Source organism: Castanea sativa, chromosome 1 (assembly GCF_040712315.1).
Source record: "Castanea sativa cultivar Marrone di Chiusa Pesio chromosome 1, ASM4071231v1".
NCBI classification, from domain to species: Eukaryota; Viridiplantae; Streptophyta; class Magnoliopsida; order Fagales; family Fagaceae; genus Castanea; species Castanea sativa.
Window position 1 is genome coordinate 9,243,185 of NC_134013.1, and position 18,363 is coordinate 9,261,547.

The 18,363-nt window shown below is 40.9% G+C and overlaps 1 pseudogene; it reads left to right on the plus strand.

Moving 5' to 3' along the window:
• The first annotated feature begins 3,567 nt into the window (after positions 1 to 3,567).
• On the plus strand, positions 3,568 to 16,361 carry LOC142616333 (phenylcoumaran benzylic ether reductase Betv6-like; annotated as a pseudogene).
• Positions 16,362 to 18,363: the final 2,002 nt, after the last annotated feature.

Below are 18,363 nucleotides of genomic sequence, written 5' to 3' on the forward strand. Positions count from 1 at the left end.
CCCTTTATACATGAGTTCCTCTATCTGCTCCTTCAAGTCCCTAAAATCTTCTGTGTAGTGGTCATGATCCTTGTGGAAACGACAATATTTCTTTTTGTCATGCACATTAGGTGACGAGTGTAATGGCCTTGGCCATTTAAGGGAGTGCTCATCTTTAATCTGCGCCAAAATTTTATCAACAGGCATAACTAAAGGAGTGAATTTTATTGTCCGAGGAGTTTTATCGTCTTTACGTTTGTTCCCATCAGCATTCTGACGATCTGTGTGCTCCCTTTTTCGTCCTCTCTGACCGTCTTCCTTTCTTTCCCTCTCATTGGACTTCTCTACTTCTTTTATCACCACTAGGGCATCTTCGACATTCATGTATTTCTGCACCTTTAAGAGCATCTCTGCTATCGTCTTTGAGGGATTCTTTGCAAGTGAGACTACGAACTCCCTAGAGTTCAGTCCAACTTTAAAGGTTGTTAACTGCCCCTTGTCATCAGCTTCGTTGACCTCTAAAGTTTTTCGAGTGAACGTTTCACGTATGACCTCAGGGTCTCCTTTTCTCCTTACCTGATAGTGAGTAAGTGGTCTGCTGACCTTCTCGGGCGTTGTCCCTTGATGAAGTGGCGTAAGAAGGAATTGCCTAACTGCTCAAAGCTATTGATGGACGATGTTGATAACTTCGTGAACCACTCCCTCGCGGCTTCTTTGAGTGTGGTAGGGAAAGAATGGCACAGTATTTTATCCGGAGGTTACTGAAGGCCCAGAGTCATCTTGAAAGTGTTGAGGTGATCCAAAGGGTCTTTCAATCCATCGAACAGTTCAAGTTAAGGTAGGCGAAATTTCGATGGCACTGGGCATTCCAGGACCACCACCGTGAAAGGTGAATTTATTGTCCTGACCATTCTATCCAAGCTTCGATTTTTTTTTTCCCTTAATGGCGCTTCTTAGCTCGTCCATCTTCTTTCTCATTTCTCGAAGAAGGTCCAAGCTTGGTCCTTCTGGAGTAGCCGTTCACCAGTGGTCACTTCTACTTTGGTTGTCTCCCTCGTTGTCTCAGTTGGTCCCAGAACAGTTGTCTTGTTGCTGAAGTCGCAGCCTCATCTCCTGGTTCTGTTTGGTAAGCTCTTCCACACTACTTGTAAGTGCCTGGATTTGCAAGGCCAATGCTGTTGAATCTTGGTTAAAATCCATCTGAAATTGGGAATTGAGTGGATCTACGCTCTCGAATCTAAGTATGAAAATGTCGTCCCCACAAACGGCATCAAACTGATGATGCGAGAATTGTCAATAATGTAGGTTTGTCCAGATGAAGTAGGGACCTCGTCGCTGTACCTGCAAGTGTGTTGGAAAGCTTTCCTGAGGTGGTCATCGGTGTGGTGCCTGCCATAGTGTCTTCGATGATAAAGTTAGCGTGTAGAAACTTTTTTAGGAAGTAAGAAAACTCGGAATATCAGAGTCACGTGTACTAGTAAATTCTTGGTTGTGTGTCTATGTACCTTGCTTGGTTCTGATGAGTGTATATATATAGCTTCAGAGTTTCTAGCTGTTGGGCTTTAATTGTGGTTTTAGTGCTCCTTTCATAACGCTTCAGGGCTTATTAATGCAGGTTTTGATGAGTTACCAACGGTCTTGACAGCTAATCGGTAACTGTTTGAGGCATTGAAACTTCTCATTAATGGCTTGCCTTCCCTCATCCATGTCGTGGCTAGGTGGATGAAGGTATTTGATGAGTTCGTTTGGGCAAGAGGGTTCGTTGGTCCCATCATGTGTTATGTCATGAATCTATAAAAGTGGATTTGTACATCGAGAACAATTGAATTCAACTATGTGTGTATATATATATGTGTGTGTGTGTGTGTGTGTGAGTGTGTATATGTGTTCTGTTATATATGAATTTTTATCATAAAAGTGAATTTCTATGCATGCTAAGAAAACGAGCAACTAGTATAATACTCTTTCAATTGTGCCTTAAGTTCTTTGATTGAATTCAAATATAAGGATTTAGCAATAAAATAGTCTATTATTAAGGCTTTTGTTAACAAGTGCATACATATTAAAATGTTTCAAATTTTAATATTATATTAAAGGGCAAAACTTATGTACAATTCCTTAGCTACAGTACCTTAGATTCTCTACTTAAAATTTTGACATCTGTCCAATTTAACCACCTAAACAAATGGCGTTATAACTAAAAATTTTTTTCCATTTTTTTTTTCCTGTACTGCAAATGACTTCTCTTCCAAACCCAAAACACAAAAAAAAGAAAGAATATCTCAGATCTCTCTCTCGGTGTGTGTGTATGTTTATCTCTTTCCTTTCTTATTTTCTGATCTATGACTCTTTTTTCTTTTATGATCTATGACTCTCTCTCTCTCTCTCTCTCTCTCTCTCTCGGTGTGTGTATGTATGTGTATCTGTTTCCTTTCTTCTTTTCAAATCTATTATTCTTTCTTCTTTTCTGATCTATGATTCTCTATTTCTGTCTTTTATTTTTTTATCTTTCCTGTTTGGTTATTGAGAAAATGAGGGAGAAGGGTTCGTTTTTTGGATTGAAACCCAGTAGATTTGGCTTTTATTTTTTGATATTTTCTGTTTGATTACTAAGAAAATGAGGGAGAAAAGGTCCGTTTTATTGGTTTGAAACCTAGTAGATCTGGCTTTTATTTTTTGATTTTTTGATCTTTCCTGTTTGGTTATGCATTTTTTGGTATGATTTTTTCTTGCTGTTGCAGTACAAGAAAAAAAAGGAAGATGGAAAAAAAATTTGTTTTAACGCCGTTTGTTTAGGGTGTTAAATTGGATAAATGTCAAAATTTTAAGTAGGGAACCTAAGGTACTGTAGTTAAGGAACTGTAATTAAGTTTTGCCCTATATTAAATGATATTTTTATGAATTTTATTAATGAGTGTCAACTACACAAATTAAGAAATAATTAAGGAAACATTATGGATTTATTAACGAATGTCATAAAGACACAAATTAAGGAATAATAAAGGGTTTTTTAATTATTCTTAAATTTTTAATTTTTGTGAGACTAATTAAGGGTTCAAATTTAATTATTAGTTATCACAAAAACATATTGGTTAATATTTTTATATATCTTTTAGTTAGAGGTTTTTTTTCCCCGTTCTGAGAAACAAATTTTTTTTTTTTTTGGAGAATGAAATAAAAAATCTAGTAAGAGCTAAATAGAGGAAATTTCAACCCGAGGATAAGTTTGAAATAAAAATTTCAGGTGGATCTAGGTCAACTACGAACTCTTTGTTTAAATGTAGAAAAAAAAAATTCCAACTTTTTTATCAGTTAAACGTGTACCAACAATAGGCCTATTATTGGCGTGTGAGTCTATTCCCTTCTTTCATTCATTTCTCCTATATGTACGTGTGTGTTTGTGTTTCTCAAAAAAAAAAAAAAAAGGCCTATTATTGTAACTGCACACTCCTCACCTCCTCAATTAATAGCTTGACATTTCACAACACTTCCATACACTATACTTTCTTCTTTGCCCTCTCTCTGCTACTTACTACCAGTTCTTGTAAATTTCCCTTTTTAGCACCCAAAAAAAAAAAAAAAAATCAAATGGCTCAGAAAAGCAAGATTCTGATAATTGGAGGCACAGGCTACATCGGAAAAATAAAATTCATAGTTGAAGTAAGCGCAAAGGCTGGTCATCCCACTTTTGCTCTGGTCAGAGAGAGCACAGTCTCTGATCCTGTTAAGGGAAAACTTGTTGAGAATTTCAAGAACTTGGGTGTCACTTTGCTCCACATACCTATATTAATTTATCTCCGCATGCATGTGTTTTTGTGTGTTTTTATATATGCTAGATGGGTTGGTTTTGTTTGTGGGAAAAGTTTAATGATGGTGTAAAAAAAATGGTAATGCAGGGAGATCTTCACGACCATGGGAGCTTGGTGGAAGCAATTAAGCAAGTGTACGTGGTGATATCAACCGTGGGTCACGGGCAATTACAAGATGAGTTCAAGATCATTGATGCCATTAAAGAAGCTGGTAACGTTAAGGTTAGTATTTTTAAACAACTCAAACTTTGTATTTTGAAACCCTTTAATCTAAAATTTCATTCCTTCATTTTTTTTTCCTAAATAATTTGTAAAAGTTTCATTTTTGATTTGCTCAGCAACTTGGCTTAAAATTAATTAGATTTTAAAGACTAGTAAAGTTGTTCTTAGGATCAAGATAAAGAAAACCCTTTTGTGAATTCTGCTGATGCTACTACGGTTGTTATAATTACTTGGACATTTTCGTAACCAATTAATCTGAGTTTTAATATTTTTATTTTAAATTTGTTGAATATGGTCCATTCCGATTGGTGTAGAATAGAATTTGTGTTAACGATTGAACATATAAAAGGTGATATTCCAATCTAAGTTTATCACCTTATTACGGGTTGTGATTCGTAAAAAAAAAAAAAAGATTTTAATTAGAACTATAACAACTTATTAGCTATGATTTGTTGTGAAAATATTGTGTAAGTAACATTTTTCTATAATTAATGAAAAAAAAGAGAGGATTAAAGTGGTTTTTTTAAATTTTTATTAAGAAATACTAAATTTACAATATTTTCACAACATATACTATAAGAAAGCTTGTTATTAATTACTATTAGTGGGTAAAAATACAATTTCAATTATAAATTCAAATAAGAACTAGTAACAACCCGCTACTTAATATTTGTTGTGAAAGTATTGTAAAAATATTATAACTCTTATTATAAGCACATTTATCATTTTCATCACGAGAAATGCTATGTTCATTATATTTTCACAACAAATAATAAGTAGATAGTTGTTAGTGGCTATTATTAGTAGATAAAAAAATAATTTCAGTGACGAGTTCAAATTAAAACTAATAATAACCCACTACTTAGAATTTGTTATAAAATTACTTTTCTTTATACAACTCGCTGTGTGTATATTTAAATTTTACAGGTAGGGATCCCTCCACCATGACTTTAGAATTATAACTTTGTATATATATAAATTAATTCTGACATATATATTATGTATTTTTTTTATACATTCATGGTTGGGGTGGAAATTTTAAATCTTGAAATAAAACTCTTGCTTATATATATATATATATATATATATATATATATATATATATATATATATATAATGTAATTAAAGTAGCACAACTCATATTTATTATAATGTCAATTTGGGCATTAGCAAAAAATAAAATAAAAAATCATGTCAATTTGAACTATAATAAATAATAATAATAATAAAATTCTGATTGTATAATTATTTTTTGGAATTTAGCAAACAAATTTCGTTGAAAAAGTGCTATAGTTTATTGAGAGATTTTATTGGTTGTTTTGTTTTTCAGAGATTCTACCCATCTGAATTCGGAAATGACGTGGACCGTGTCCATGCTGTGGAGCCACAGAAGAGTGCATTTGCTGCCAAGGCCAAAATCCGACGTGCCATTGAGGCTGAAGGCATTCCCTACACTTTTGTCTCGTCCAACTATTTTGCTGGCTATTTTCTTCCAACCTTGGCGCAGCCAATTCCACTACTCCTCCTAGAGACAAAGTCATTATCCCCGGAGATGGAAATCCCAAGGGTAACTAACAATTTCTTTAAGCTCTTGATCAACATTATTTTGCATTATCAAAACGTGTAAATGTGTATCCATGCTTGCCAAACACGACATTTAAGTATTTTCATTCCGAGTATGTCTATTTGGCAAATATAATGTCACGTCATTTAAATCAGTTGTCATTCCTTATTTGGTGGAATTAAATTTTAAATAATTTGACAATATGTATAAAGTAGATGAAGGGGATAAAATTAGGAGACGGACATCTCCATTGAATTTGAAGGGACGGTGAGTAAGGAGAAGGATCGACACCATAGGTGACGCGAATATGACGGTTGAATTTACTGAGTATCCGTTATATATGGATTAGTTACAGATTCTAGGTTGGATATCACGTGATATGTTTAAGTCGACTTATGCTTTATCTCCACGCAAGCGTGCACACTTAAAGTACTTGCATCACACGTTTGAGAAGACCCCTATATGGAAAAGAATTCTGGAAGGAAGTTGTATCCTAAAAGGAAAGGTAATTCTACGCTAATATAAATACCCCAGAAACCCTAGGTATCAAGGTACGCACATTTAACTCAACTTTGGCACTCTAGGGTTGAAAGAAAATTCTAACTTGACCTTCGGAGGGTTTTTGGCCGGCACCACACCGATGCTCTCTTTTAGGTCTCTTTGTTTTCTCTTTGCAGGTGTTGATTCGAGTTAGAGAGTGTTTGCAACTTACTGGTGACTTTTTCGGCTTCATTAGTTGGCGCCGTCTGTGGGAATAGAAAATCTTTCGATTACTTCAGCCTCGCTCTATTCCTGAGACAAAGAGTTGCATGGTACTCACTCGATCGATGGCAACAAACAACAATCAAGGCGACGAACTGCACGCCACAGCTCTAGAGAGGCAGGTCCAAATGCTTGCGGCGGAGGTTGAGCGCCTCACCAAGCAAAATCATGATTTGGAAGAACAGTTGCGACAAAGGACCGCACACCCAAGTGCACTAGAGGAAGACCAGGAGGGTGCTAGTCCGGAAGGAAGAAACGTAGAAGGACCTGAGGACAGCAACGCTCCAACTAGACCCGAGAGGCAAGAAACCAATCAACCATCCGTCTCAGACACTTTGCCGACTCACATAGCCGCCGAAATGCAGGAGATGAGGGAACGAATGGATGTGATGATGAATGCCCTTAGAGGACGGGTATCCAGTAACCTGGACGACCTAGTCCACAGAACGAATTCTCCTTTCACAGCACTAGTGAATTCATGCCCCCTTCCTCCAAAGTTTCGCATGCCTCATGTGGAGAAGTACGACGGATCTAAAAACCCATTGGATCATTTGGAATCTTTCAGAACATTAATGCATCTTCAGGGTGTGCCGGATGAAATCATGTGCAGGGCTTTCCTCACCACTTTGAAAGGGCCTGCGAGAGATTGGTATAGTAGACTGACACCCAATTCCATCGGCACTTTTAAGGAATTGGGCGCGCAGTTCGTATCACACTTCATCGGAAGTCATCGACATAAGAGGTCTACTGCGTGTATATTGAGTATTAAGCAAAGAGAAGACGAGACTTTAAGGTCATACATAGCCCGTTTTAACAAGGAAGCCCTCTCGATAGACGAGGCGGATGACAAGATACTTGTGGCAGCATTCACGAATGGGTTGCGACAGGGTAAGTTCTTGTTCTCTCTATGCAAGAATGACCCGAAAACTATGTCCGTCGTGCATTATAGGGCGACGAAGTACATGAACGCCGAGGATGCCTTGATGGCCCGAGAGGATTATAAGCCAAGAAAAGGGAAAGACAGGAAGATACGAAACCGGACAACGGACGAAAGATGGCAAGAACTAGAGATCGACGAGAAGACCGGAGATCCAAACCATCTTCAGGAAGATTTACAAGCTTCACCCCCCTCACAGCTCCAATTGACCAAGTGTTAATACAAATCAAAGATGAAGGAACCTTGACGTTCCCGGGCAAGTTGAAAGGAGATCCGAACAAGAGGCCAAGAGATAGATACTGCCGTTTTCATCGCGATCACGGCCACGATACGTCGGACTGTTATGACTTAAAGCAACAGATCGAGGCCCTTATCAGGCAAGGAAGGTTGCAGAGGTTCGTAAGGAAGGAGAGAACGGATCAACCCTAGGAGCAGAATCCTAGACAGGAAAATGAGCGTCCCAAGCCACCCGTAGGAGATATACGGATGATTGTAGGGGGCAATATTTCTACCGGGTCATCCAAAAAGGCCCGAAAAACTTACTTACGGACGGCTCAAAGCGTCCAGTCGTCAGGTTCCTTACCAGAAGGAACACGACGGAACAGCTCCCGCATCGAGTTTTCGAAAGAGGAAGCGCGGCGCCTTCACCACCCCCATGACGACGCGCTCGTGGTTAGCATACAGGCAGGGGGCTTCAACATCCACTGAGTTTTGGTGGACAACGGGAGCTCAACAGATATCCTTTATTACCCCGCGTTTCAGCAGATGGGGATTGCTAAAGAGCGCTTGATCCCGGCATGCTCGCCCCTCGTTGGCTTTGGAGGAACCCGGATCTATCCTTTAGGATCCGTCACGTTGGCAGTGATGGTAGGAGACTACTCGCAGCAAATAATCAGGGATGTTTCCTTTCTCGTGGTTGATTGCTCCTCAGCATATAATGCCATACTCGAACGACCCACTCTAAATGCTTGGAAGGCCGTCACCTCTACCTACCATCTGATGATCAAGTTTCCCACCGAATACGGAGTTGGGGAACTGCGCGGAAATCAGGTGGCCGCACGGGAATGTTACGTTGCCATGATGGAGATGGACGACCACGTACAGGCAATGAACATCGAGGAGCAGAGAACAGTAGCAGAACCCGTGGAGGAATTGGAGGAGGTACGACTAGATGATTCAAGGCCCGATCGGACCACCAGGATCGGAACCTCAGTCGACCAAACGGTTCGACATGCGATCCTGTTATTCCTCAAAGAAAACCAAGACGTGTTTGCATGGAGCCATGACGACATGCCGGGAATAGATCCAACAATCATAGTTCACAAATTGAATGTATCACCTTCTTTCGCTCCAGTTCGACAAAAGAAGCGTGTGTTCGCCCCCGAACGGGATCGAGCCGTGGCAGAGGAAGTGTAGAAGCTGCGAGAAGCAAACTTCATAAGGGAGGTCTACTACCCTGATTGGCTGGCCAATGTGGTAATGGTCAAGAAATCAAACGGGAAGTGGAGAATGTGTGTTGACTTCATGGATCTGAATAAAGCATGCCCTAAAGATAGTTACCCAATCCCGCGCATTGACACCTTAGTAGACTCCACTGCAAGACATGAATTGTTGAGCTTCATGGACGCCTTCTCAAGGTATAATCAATTTAAATTGGAGAAAACAGATCAAGAGAAAACGTCATTTGTGACAAGCCAGGGGCTTTTTTGCTACAAGGTGATGCTGTTCGGGCTCAAGAACGCAGGAGCCACATATCAACGATTAATGAACAAAATGTTCGCGCACCAAATTGGCAGGAACATCCAGGTTTACGTAGATGATATGCTGGTGAAAAGCGCAAAGGTATCTGATCATCTGAGGGACCTCCAGGAGACTTTCAACACTCTTCGGACGTATAACATGAAGCTGAATCCAAGCAAATGCGCATTCGGAGTAACCGCTGGAAAATTCCTAGGATTCATGGTGTCCTAGCGGGGCATTGAAGTCAACCCCGAGAAAGTGAAGGCGATTATGGAGCTATCTCCTCCGAGGATGGTGAAGGAAGTGCAAAGCCTGACAGGGAAGATAGCGGCCTTAAATAGGTTCGTGTCGAGAGCGACGGACAAGTGTCTCCCCTTCTTCAAAACACTAAGGAGATCTTTTGAGTGGACGGACGAATGCCAAAGGGCATTTGAGGAGTTGAAGGCATATCTCTCTGCCCCGCCATTGCTTAGTCCGACCACACCGGGGGAGGAATTGTTCCTGTACCTTGCCGTCTCATCAGCAGCGGTAAGCGCAGCTCTCATTAGAGAGGAAGGGAAGGTACAAAAGCTCGAGTACTTTATCAACCGGGCGCTAAGAGGCGCAGAGGAGAGATACCCACGGATGGAGAAACTCGCTTTCGCTCTTGTTACTGCAGCTCGAAAACTCAAGCCCTACTTTCAAGCACATACTATAAAGGTCCTGACGGATCAGCCCTTGCGGAGAGCAATGAACAATCCTGAAACTGCAGGACGGATGGCTTTGTGGGCTATTGAGCTGAGTGAGTACAATATCCAATACCAGCCATGAACGGCGGTGAAAGGACAGATACTGGCAGACTTCATTACGGAATTCACTACACCTGAGGAGCAGGGGGCAGAAGAGACGCCCACATGGAGAATTCACACAGACGGATCTTCCAACAAGCATGCGGGAGGAATCGGGGTTGTACTTCACACCCCGGAAGAAGATAAGATTGAATGCATGATCCGTCTGGAATTCACCACTACAAATAACGAAGCAGAGTATGAGACCCTAGTGGCAGGATTGGAGCTTGCGATAGCGGCTGGGGCTAGAAAGGCGGTAGTCTATTCTAATTCTCAAATCGCAGCCAGTCAAGTTGATGGGAGCTATGATTGTAGGAATGAACGAATGAGAAGGTACCTCGAGGAAGTGAAGGGTCGAACGAGTGACCTTCAATTCACGATGGTTCAGATCCCAATAGAAGAGAACCAAGAGGCGGATCGACTCGCAAAGGCTGCTTCGGCTGAACCTATGATCGTCCCAGAACAGGTATTGTCCTTCGTCCAACATTCATCGCTACTAGATAACGTTCGAGTGCAGGAAGTAAGTGCTAAAGACGATTGGACGGTTCCAATTGTGGCGTACCTCAAGGACGGCAAGCTGCCCGATAGCAAAGAAGACGCAAGGAGATTGAAGGTCAAGGCTGCCCGATTCATCCTGATTAAAGGCGTCCTCTACAAAAGAGGATTCTCCCGACCATATCTAAGATGCCTTGGCCGTGAGGAAGCAGACTACGTGATGAGGGAAGTTCATGAAGGAATTTGTGGAAACCACTCTGGATCAAGGTCTCTGGTGCACAAGCTACTACGAACGGGATATTACTGGCCGACAATGCAAAAGGATGCCCATATGTACGTCAGAGCCTGCGACAAGTGTCAACGGTTTGGCAATCTCATCAAACGGCCAACGAAGGAACTCACGCCTATGACGGCTCCATGCCCGTTCGCACAATGGGGATTGGACATCATGGGTCCATTCCCGATAGCTACAAGACAACTGAAGTTCTTAGTGGTTGGTATTGACTACTTCACCAAGTGGGTAGAGGCAGAAGCTCTTGCTACTATCACGGAGAAAAACATTCGCAGCTTTGTATGGAGAAGCATTATTTGCAGATATGGGATTCCGAGAGTGCTCATTTCAGACAACGGTAAGCAATTCGACAACGATGCATTCCGGGACTTTTGTTCTCAACTAGGAATCAAAAATCATTACTCGTCACCCGCCCACCCACAGGCCAACGGACAAGTTGAAGTCACGAACCGGTCCTTGTTAAAGATTATCAAGACCCGGCTCGAGGGGGCAAAGGGCATATGGCCGGACGTACTACTAAGTGTTCTGTGGGCATACCGAACAACAGCAAGAACACCAACAGGAGAGACACCGTTTCGATTGGCGTATGGTGCTGAGGCCCTCATACCGGCAGAAGTGGGACTAACGAGCTATCGCGTGGAAAGCTATGACGAGAGCAAAAATAATGAAGCATTGCGTCTGGAGCTTGACCTTGTAGATGAGGTCAGGGCAGCAGCAGCACAAAGACTGGTGCGGTACCAAGACATGATGGCAAAACACTACAACTCCAAGGTCCGGCACCGGGATTTCAAGGTGGGAGATCTGGTATTACGAAAAGTGCTTGGCGCTACGAAGGATGCATCCCTGGGAAAGCTGGGTCTTAACTGGGAAGGCCCGTATAGAATTATCTCATGGCACAGGAAAGGAACGTACTACTTGGAGACGTTAGACGGAAGGAAGTTAGGCCATCCCTGGAACACGGAGCACCTGAAGAAGTACTACCAGTAGTGCGGCAGTCATAAGACAATGTCTACCGCCTTATTTTCAGTTTAATTTTAATTAAACATTCATAGTTTTTACTAGAACCTAAGTTTTCTTTTCCATAAACAATTTGGTCTGTTGAACTGGCTGGTATAATGAGAGGGATTTTATTTAGAAAATATGAAATGCATGGTGTTAAAATCCTACAGTTCCATAAAGTGGACGGATCATCCAAAGGATGAAAAACCTACGAGTCCATAAAATGGACGGATCATCCAAAGGATGAAAAACCTACAAGTCCATAAAGTGGACGGATCATCCAAAGGATGAGAAACCTACGAGTCCACAAAGTGGACGGATAATTCAAAGGATGAAAATCCTACAAGTCCACAAAGTGGACGAGTCATCCAAAGGATGAGAAACTTACGAGTCCACAAAGTGGACGGATAATTCAAAGGATGAAAATCCTACAAGTCCACAAAGTGGACGGATCATCCAAAGGATGAAAAACCTACAAGTCCATAAAGTGGACGGATCATCCAAAGGATGAAAAACCTACAAGTCCACAAAGTGGACGGATCATCCAAAGGATGAGAAACCTACGAGTCCACAAAGTGGACGGATAATCCAAAGGATGAAAATTCTACAAGTCCATAAAGTGGACGGATCATCCAAAGGATGAAAAACCTGCAAATCCACAAGGTGGACGGATCATTAAATGGATGAAAATTCTACGAGTCCACAGAGTGGACGGATCATCCAAAGGATAAAAAACCTACAAGTCCACAAAGTGGACGGATCATCCCAAAGGGATGAAAAACCTAGTTCACAAAATGGACGGGTCTTAAAAAATACACCAGAAATGGACGGACATCACAAATTGTTCACAGTAGACAGGTTATCTAAATGAGAAAAACATGCGTATAATATGCGACGGAATATACATAACCCAATAGGCAGTAAAAGATTCATTGTGTAATTACAAACGACGGTTCAACGAAGTTCGCTTACAACGGTAAGAATTTTCATTAAAAAAAAAGAAAAAGAGAGAGCATCACTACTCATTCTTTGGCGGAGAGTTCTCAACATTCTGGCCGACGTTTGGTTGGCTTGGAGGAAGAGCTTCACCCTCGTCAGCTGGAGCAGTGACGGCAAACACTTCGTCTGTGCTTTCTGAACGGACGGACTGTGCAAGTGTTTGCCCTTGAGCATCAATCGAAATGTGGGATACGTCCAGGTCAGGATACGACGACTTCACCTGACGGATGGCGTCGTCGAATCCGTCAGCAAAGGAGCTCCCAAGCTCTGTCAGAAGGAGTTCGGAGTCACGATATTCCTAGACGGCTATCTCCTTTGCCTTATGGAGTTTGGTCTTTGTGTCCGTTAATTCCTTCTCCTTGTCCTTCAAAATTTCGCGCAAATGCTCATTTTCCTTCTCCACCTCACCTCTGACCTGCTCCGAGCATTTGAGCTTCCTGTCCATGTTAATCTTGTAGGTCTTCAGCTCGTGAAGCTCATCCTTCATCGTCTTGTTTTTCTTCCTTAGACGGTCCATTGTTGTCTCATGATTGATGCAACGGCCCATTAATCCTTTCATCATCAGCATAGCCTGAAAGCAAAGCACAACACCGTGTAAATGACGGATAAGTATAAGCATAACAAAGTTAGACGGATTTAAAAATACCTGCACAATGTTAAAGAGACCCGTCTCTCCCATCGCCTTCGTTGCGTGATTGCCGAGGTCTTCATAGTCGTCAACCGTCAGGATGGATGAGAGCTTTCCTAGGGCGTAGCTTGAATCTTCCCTAAAAAGGACAGGTGCTTTCTCTCCTGTGGGAGCTGGACCCTTCATCAAGCCTTTGCCCTTTCCATGCCTGACGGGTGCCTTCTCAGCCTCCAACGCCACGACGGGCTTTGGTGTGGTCTTTTGCTTCTTGGGAGGACGGTCCACCTTCTCTTGTTGGATACGTTTTGACGGAAGGGATACCATCCCCTTAGCTTGGCCACCCTCTTGTTTTTTCTTTGCTGCCTGTTGTTTGATAAAGGCTCTTCTCTTGGCGGCATCCATCTCTGCAAAACAATGATGGGTGTGAATAGAGGAAAAAATGACGATGCTAAAATAAGACGGATAAAACTACAGCTAACTTGCGTTTTCTAACTTTGGTATCGTAACGACGGGCGGCAGATGAAGGATCAGGACCGTCACAGTACCAGTGAAGGGTGTCGAGGGTGACGAGTTGTGCCCACGTCCTCTCCTAGAGCTTTGTCTTGTTAAAAATCTTTTCCAGAAAACTCCACTGCTCTAGGTTAACTTGTGGACGGTCCAGAGCTGCAACAAAGACGGTTAGACCTTAAATAAACAAACTTTCAAAGATCAATTGGACGGAAACTAAAACAATGGCATACCCGACGGAGGCATTATGCCCCATGTAGTGTCGACGGGCATGAATGTCCTATCCCCTGGACGACACATCCACTCGTCCCCTTCCAAAAAGAAATACCGACTCTTCCAGTCTCAATTTGAGTCCGGCGTATCACTGACGAGCCTCAACAATGGGCTTCTAGCAGCAAAACTGTACATCCCTTTTGATTTGATGATCTCTGTTGGACGATAACAATGGAAGAACTCTTCCATCGTTAACCTTCGAGAATCGTCAGACATCGCCCATACAACACTTCTACCCCGATGAATACTCTCCATGCGTTTGGGGAGATCTGGGTGACGGATAGGTCGAGGTATTGAAGAAGTTGACGGTGGAGAGAACTCAAAGGGAATCTGAGACCCGCCTTTAAGGCTTGCTCATAGATCCCAACACCGTCAACCCCCTTGTAGTAACATTTTTCGGACTTTTCGGGGAGACGTAGACGGATGTTATCCGGTATTTGATACTTGACCCTAAGTGTTTGGAGGTGGGATTCAGTTATTATGGACCGAAAATCGTTTACCGTCCACAGGGGTAGCATGACGAACTCTCTGAGACCGTCCGGTCCAATCGTAGATTGAACGGGGGGATCCACGTCGTCTAGGTCACTACTTGACGACTCTAAACTATCCGTCTCCAGATCTAGGGAAGAAGAGGTACTAGACGGATTCCTTTCTTCACTTGAAGCGTCAGGTTCTCTTTGACCTGATGGGAATCTTTCATCGTAGCCTACCCCGTCGTGGACAAACGACTGATTACTTGACGCACTAGACATAACCTACATTTATGACGATATGACCTAAGTGCATAAATAAACAGTAAAATAAAGAAAAAAGACGGGAGATAAGTTTTTGGAGTACATACCGGATCGAGATGGCTCCCAATGTGAGACGACGGATAAGATCAGCTGAACGACAAGAGTGCACGGTAGAAATGACGGTGGCGCTCTGCTCATGAATTTTTGATAGGAAGAGAAAATGAAGGGAGAAATGGCAGGCTTTTATAGAATGAAGGGCACGGAATACGAAGCGTTGCCTTGTTTTGGGGAAATCGCCAATCCATAAGGACCACGTGTCCTTCGCCAGAAGTATAGGCCACGTGTCCTCCGTCATGGTACACTAAGACCGTCCTATCTCTATACATTGCTTTACGAATCATTCCATGAATCCGTCATGTTTCAAAGACGGATCCAAGGACTGAAGGGGATAAAATTAGGAGACGGACATCTCCATTGAATTTGAAGGGACGGTGAGTAAGGAGAAGGATCGACACCATAGGTGACGCGAATATGACGGTTGAATTTACTGAGTATCCTTCATATATGGATTAGTTACAGATTCTAGGTTAGATATCACGTGATATGTTTAAGTCGACTTATGCTTTATCTCTACACAAGCGTGCACACTTAAACTACTTGCATCACACGTTTGAGAAGACCCCTATATGGAAAAGAATTCTGGAAGGACGTTGTATCCTAAAAGGAAAGGTAATTCTACGCTAATATAAATACCCCAGAAACCTTAGGTATCAAGGTACGCACATTTAACTCAACTTTGACACTCTAGGGTTAAAAGAAAATTCTAACTTGACCTTCGGAGGGTTTTTGGCCGGCACCACACCGGTGCTCTCTTTTAGGTCTCTTTGTTTTCTCTTTGCAGGTGTTGGTTCGAGTTAGAGAGTGCTTACAACTTACTGGTGACTTTTTCGGCTTCATCAGTAGACTATCTTAATTTTGAAGCAAATGGAGAGGAGTGTGAGCTGAAACTAAATGATCTTAATTGTATAGCTATGATAAGAGATGTATAATACTATTTGACTGTGTTGCTTTGAACTCTCCTTGCAGCAATTTTTAACAAGGAAAGTGACATGGGAACCTATACCATCAGATCTGTGCATGATCCAAGAGCTTTGAACAAGATACTCTATCTCAAGCCTCCCGGAAACATTTACTCACTCAATGAGCTTGTTGGCCTTTGGGAGAAGAAGATTGGCAAAACTGTTAGAGAAGATCTATATTCCGGAGGAAAAGTTTTTGGAGGACATCAAAGGTCAGTGAGAAAGCCTGTCCAAAATTACAAGGATGCTATGCTATTGTTATGTTCTTTCACATTAGAGTTTTTAACATTGGCCAAGAACAAAACATTGGTTAATTAATATGTTTTTGATCTTGGTGCATATTTGCAGAGGCCCCATTTCCAATCAATGGGAAATTGTCAGTCTTCTACTCAGTCTTTGTGAAGGGTGATCACACTAACTATGAAATTGAGCCATCATTTGGTGTGGAGGCTTCCCAGTTGTACCCAGATGTCAATTACACATCTGTGGAAGAATACCTCAACCAATATGTTTGAGAAATTAAGTCCTAGCTCTTGTTATTATTTAAGATAAACAATTATAGTTGTTTATAGGTGGTTTCATGCAAAGGATGTCTGTACTTATCAATATCCTGTTCTCTTTAACCATATCGTGAAGAACCATAATCTACTCGATACGAGTAATGCATTTTCTATTTACGATACACGTCTTTCATATTTGTTGATTTCTATTCCCTCTCATCTAGTCATCTTCTCTATGTGGTTGAAGAGTAATAATGATATCAGAGAATCAATGGAGAAAAGGGACATGAGGCTGGTTTGAGTGGTTAAAACCTATTGTATGAATGATTTTAATTGGGCAGTTAAGAGCGTTTGTCTAAATTAACACTAGATCATTTGCATCAACTTGCGTAAAAGTTTCTGTTCATTATAATATAAAAACTTACCTTTTTTTATTTTACACTTTTCAAAAACATATTTTCTATATTACACTAAATTTTATTAAAATATTATTTATTTTTCATTTTTATTTCTCTCTCTCTCTGTCTCTCTCTCTCTCTCCAAATGTCACCATTGATGAAAGTACAGGTTTTGTGCGTGATCCTGGAATGCGTAAGCAAATATGGGAATATGATGCTTAGTAAACGGGATGAAATTCGACGAGCTTACATTAAGCTTGATCCATACCAAACTAAACTAGATGAGTACAAGAAAACTAAATTTGGAAGTTATTCTCATAAATTTCAACATTCATGGTTTGCAATTAAGTCATTTAGTACATGGCTTGAATATTCACCTAGTAAAGATGCTACTTGTTGTCTACCGTGCTTTCTCTTTGAGAAGCCAACTGGGAATTCTGGGAGTCATGTATTCACTAAGGACGGATTTCAGAATTGGAAGAAAGTTAATGATAGAAATTATTGTTCCTTTTTGAATCATATGGGGAAAGAACCTAACTCTTTTCATAAAGCTTCCGAGCATGCCATGACAGATTTGATGAACCAGTCTCAACACATACAAAAGAAACTTGAAAATTTCAATTGTGATTAAATTGCAAGCAATCGATTGTGGTTAAAGGCCTCAATTGATGTTGTCAAAGTGCTTGCATTTCAATGACTTGCTTTTGGAGGATGAGATGAAGGTTGTGATTCAATTAATTGTGGGAATTTTCTTGAAATTTTGGATTTGGTGGTATCATATAATGAATATGTTGCAAAAGCAATAGAGAAAGCTCCCAAAAATGCCTCTTACAAATCACCAAAAATCCAAAAGGAAATCTTACATGTATTTTCAAACAAGGTGAAGAAGGCAATTTGTGAAGAAATTGATGATACAAAGTTTTGCCTAATTGTTGATGAAGCCCGTAATGAGTCAATGAAGGAGCAAATGGCTATTGTTATATGATTCGTAGACAAAAATGGTTTTGTTCGAGAACCTTTTTTTGGGGTAGTTTATGTCCCTGATACTACGACATTAACCCTAAAAGATAACATATATTCTATCTTGTCACATCATAGTTTGGATATTCAAGATAATTGAGGGCAAGGATATAATAGTGCAAGCAATATGCGAGGTGAGTGGAATGGATTAAAAGCTTTGGTTTCAAATGACTGTCCATATGCTTACTATATTCATTGTTTTGCACATCGCTTGCAATTAGCATTAGTGGCAGCATCAAAAGAAGTTATTCTTGTACAAAGTTTTTTTAATAGATTATATTCTATTGTCAATGTTGTTGGTGCTTCATGCAAGCATACTGAGCAACTAAAAAAAGCTCATGTTGATCAAATTGCATATTTTATTGAAATTGGTGAGCTTGAAATTGGAAGAGGACTTAATCAGATTAGCACATTGCAATGGGCTAGAGATACTCGTTGGGGTTCTCACTTAAAATCAATTTCTAGCTTTAGTAAATATATTTAGTCCAACATGTGAAATTCTACTTAAGATCATCAAGGAAGGAAATACTACTTCCCAACGAGAAGCAACATACTCATGTTATCATGCTATGATTTCTTTTGAATTTGTGTTCATATTG